The 4646-nt window shown below is 34.4% G+C and overlaps 1 protein-coding gene across 2 annotated transcripts in view; it reads left to right on the top strand.

The window, feature by feature from the left end:
- The window catches only part of ITFG1 (integrin alpha FG-GAP repeat containing 1), a 349315-nt gene that overhangs the window by 212086 nt on the left and 132583 nt on the right, over window positions 1-4646 (top strand). The gene's annotated exons all lie outside the window — the stretch shown is intronic.

Genomic DNA, 4646 nt, shown 5'->3' with positions numbered 1-4646 from the left:
CCACAGCTTCACCAGCATTTGTCTTTTTATTATAGCTATCCTAATGAGTATGAAATATCATGTCATTGTGGTTTGCAGTTTCCTGATGACTAATGATTTTGAGCTTTTCATGTGCTTCTTGGCCATTTATATATCTTCCTTTGATAGTTGTCCATTTATTTATTTATTTTAATATTTATTTATTTTGTGAGAGAGGGAAGAGAGAAAGAATCCCTACCTGGGCTCCACACTGTCAGCCCAGAGACCTACAAGAGGCACAGTCTCACAAACCATAAGATCATGACCTGAGCTGAAATCAAAGCCACCCAGACAATAATTGTCCATTTAGATCCTTTTCCCACATTTAAAATATAGGTATTTGCTTTTGTATCATTGAGATACAAGAATTCTTGGGGCACCTGGTGGCTCAGTCACTTAAGCATCCAACTGTATCAAACCCTATGCTGGGCTCTGCACTGACAGCACAGAGTCTGCTCAGGATTGTCTCTATACTACTCTCTTTGCCCCTCCCTCACTCATGCTTTCTCTCTCTCTTTCTCTCTCCAAATAAATAAATAAATAAATATATAAATTTTAAAAATTCTTTGTATCTTCTACATACAAGTCCCTTTTGTTAGATACGTGATTTGCAAAAATTGGCTCTCGGCCTGTGAATCATCTTTTCACTTTCTTGATGGTATCATTTGAGGCACAAGTGTTTTTCGTTTGAATGATGCCAAGATTAGTTTTTCTTTTCTTCCTTGTGTTTTATTTTTTGTCATGAAGGAGTAACATTTTTTAAAAGCTTCATTGAGGTTTAATTGACAAAGTGCATGTCTTTAAAGTGTGTACATTGATAAGTTTTGACATATACCACCTATGAAAATAATACTACAGTCAAGATGAAGAACATATACACAACCCATATGTTTCTTTTTAACCCTTGGTAAGCTACCCTTCCACTCCTTCTACCCTTCCCTCGTCCCACAGGCAACCACCAATCTTCTTTTCATCTCTGTAGATTAGATTGCATTTTCTACTATTTTGTATCAGTGAAATCGTGGATTTTATGCTCTTTTATGTCTGGGTTCTCTCACTCTGCATTATAATATTGAGATTCATCCATGCTGTTACATGTATCTTAGTTCATTGTTGCTTATAGCTGAGGAGTATTCCATTGTACAGGTATATCACAATTTGCTTATTATATCCATTTACATGTTGCTGGACATTGGGTTCTTACCAGGTCTGTTTGTTAAAAATAGTCTACTATGATCACTCTTATAAAAGTCATGCAAGCTTTTATTTGTCTTGGGCAAATGTCAAGGAATGGAATGTTTGGTCTTTTGGAAGGTGCACATTTAATTTTTTGGTTCACATTTTCAACATTGGTATGGTCAGTCTTTTTAATTTCAGCTATTTCGTTTGTAGTGTAGTTCTTTGTAGTATTAATTTCAGTTCCTCTAATAACTGATGATTATTTAACATATTTTCATGTAATTATTTGCTTTTCATAGATCTTTGGTAAAGTGTCTGTTCAGGTCTTTTGCCTTTTATTTGAGACATTTTGTTCGTTCTCTCTCTCTCTCTCTCTTTTATAGACAAAGAATGTATGCATGAGAGCTGGGGAGAGGGGCAGAGGGAGAGAGAGAGAATCTTAAGCAGGCTCCACACTGACCATGGAGCTTAATCCCACAACCTTAGGATCATGAGCTGAGCCAAAATCAAGAGTCGGACCCTTAACCAACAAGCCATACAGGTGCCCCAGGATATTTGTTTTCTCAGCTGAGTTTTGAAAACTCTTTGTATACAAATCCTTTATTACTGTTATTTGCAAATATTTTCTTTCATTTCTAGCTTATCCCTTTGTTCTCTGAACAGTGTCTTTTAAAGGGCAAGAAGTGCTTAACTTTTTAAAAATTCATACATGGGCTCTGGTTTTTAGTGTCATATCTAAGAAAGAAATCTTTACCTAACTCAGTCACAAAGATTTTCTCGTGTGCCTTCTTGTAGTATTTTTTTATAGTCCTACATTTTATATTTAGGTCTGTGATCCATTTTGAGTTAATATTTCTGTATGGATCCAAGTTTCTTTTTTTGTAAACTGTTCCAGCACCATTTATTGAAAAGAATTCCAAAAAAAAAGAAAAGAAAGAAAGGAAAGGAAAAGAAAAGAAAACAAAGAAGAGGAGCATCTGGGTGGCTCAGTTGGTTAAGCATCCGACTTCAGCTCAGGTCATGATCCCAGGTCATGATCTCACGATCCATGGGTTCGAGCCCTATGTCGCGCTCTGGAACCTGGAACCTGCTTCAGATTCTGTGTCTCCCTCTTTCTGTGCCCCTCCCCCACTTGTACTCTGTCTCTCTCTTGAAACTAAAAAGAAAGAAAGAAGAAAGAATTCCTTTTTCTACTCAATTGCTTTTGTACTTCGATGAAAGCCAGTTGGCCATGTGTATATCAGTGGGTATATTTCTTCATTCTATTCTGTTCTGATGTTCCTCTTTGCAACAGAACCACAGCTCTTTCACTGTCGTTTTATATGAGTAGTAAATTCAGACAGTGTAAGTCCTCCAACTTTACTCTTTTTCAAACTTATTTTAGCTATTTTAGATCCTTGGCATTTTCTATTGTATTTTAGGCTGTTTTTCAATTTTTGCAAAAAAAAAAAGTCTGCCAAATTTTATTTGATATTACAGTACCTCTCACCCCTTCTCCATGAGAAGTATGTTCCAAGACCCCCCAATGGATACCTGAAACTGCTGATAGTACTGAGCCCTATATATACTATTTTTTCCTATATATATAGAACTATGAGAAAGTTTAATTTGTAAATTAAGCATAGTCGATTAACAATAATAACTAATAATAAAATAGAATTATAATGTACTATAATGTTTAAGTTAGGTGAATATGGTCTCTGTCTCTCAGAATATCTTATTGTACTGTACTCACCCTTGTGATAATCATCTGATTTGTCAATTATATTGGTACAAGTTTTTCGTGACATTTCTTTATTATCTTTTAATACCAGTAAACTCTGTACTGGTGTTATCTCTCTTATTCAGGATAGTTGTATTTTGTGTCTTCTTCCATTTCATTTGGAGGTTTATCAAGTTATCAAGTTTATCAAAGTTATTCTTCACAAAAAACCGTCTTTTGGTTTCATTGATTTTCTGTACTGTTTTTGTTTTCTACTTAATTGCTTTTCTCTGTGTCATTATTTCCTGTCTTATTTCACTATTCATTTGCTCTTCTAGTTCCACTGTCTTAAGAAAGAAACTGAGGTCATTCATTTGAGACTTTTCTTCTTTCCTAGTGAAGTATCTAATGTTATAAATTTCCCTCTAAATACTGTTTTAGTGACATACTACAAATCTTGATATGTGTGTCTTCATTTTTGTCCAATTCAAAGTACTTTGTAATTTCCCTTTTGATCCCTTCTTTTACCAATAGATTTTTAGTAGCATTTAACTTCCAAATATTTTTGAATGTCACTGTTGCTGATTGCTCTTTTCTTTTTTTCCAGCCTTATGACATATAGTTTACATATTACATTGTATAAATTTAAGATGTGCAAATAATGATGATAAACATACATGTATATTGCAAAATGTTTACTACATTAAGATTAGTTAACATTCTTCATCTCAGGTAATTACCATTTTCTTATCCTTGTTGTTATAGTGAGAACATTAAAGCTTTACTCTCATAACAGTTTTCAGTATACAGTACAGTACTGTTAACTATCATCACCATGCTGTACATTAGATCCCCTGAACTTAATCATCCTATAACTGAAAATTTATATTCTTTGACCAACATCTCCCATTTCCCCCTACTCCTTGGCTGCTGGCAACTACCATGCTGCTTTCTGTTTCTAAGAGTTCAGTGTTTTTAGATTCTACATGTGAAATCATACAGTATTTGTCTTCCTGTGCCTGACTTATTTCACTTAGTGTAATGTCCCCCAGGTTCACCCATGTTGTTTCAAATGTCAGGATTTCTTTCTTTTTTAAGTCTGAGTAATTTTCCAGCACACACACACACACCACCCCATTCTCTCCATTCATCAACTGATGGACATTCAGATTGTTTCCATATTTTAGCTACTGTAAATACTGCTGTGGCAAACATGGGAGTTCAGATATCTCTTTGAGATTCTGATTTTAGATCCTTTCAGTATGTAAGTGGGATTGCTGCATCATATGGTAGTTCTGTGTTTAGTTTTTTGAGGAGCCTCCATACCATTTGTCATAGCAGCTGTACCATTTTCCACTCTCACCAACAGTGTTGCCTTTTCCCTTTTCTGCCTTCATTTGAATTAGATGAGCATTTTTTATGAGTCCATTTTGTCTTTTTTGTTAAATTATTAACTTTATCTTGTCATTTTAGTGGATGCATCTTTAACTTATCCCAGTCTCTCTCCAAACAATATCATACCACTTCTCATACAGTTGAAAAACCACACAATATAGCACATTTTCATTTCTTCCCTTCTGACCTTGGTGCTGTTGTTTCACATGTTTTACATCTACTTACATCATTCATGTCACACTGTGTTGTTTAATTATCTGTTATCTTTAAAGAGATTTAAATAATAAAAAATATTTATTTGCCTATATATTTAACATTTTCACTGCTTTGTATAAATGTAATATTCATCTGG

The sequence above is a fragment of the Lynx rufus genome, unplaced genomic scaffold (genome assembly GCF_022079265.1).
Source record: "Lynx rufus isolate CCGP_SWC_20201006 ecotype Redwood Valley unplaced genomic scaffold, mLynRuf1.p SCAF_16, whole genome shotgun sequence".
Lineage (NCBI taxonomy): Eukaryota > Metazoa > Chordata > Mammalia > Carnivora > Felidae > Lynx > Lynx rufus.
Note: the sequence above shows the minus strand (reverse complement) of the source record. Positions and strands in the feature narration are given on the sequence as shown.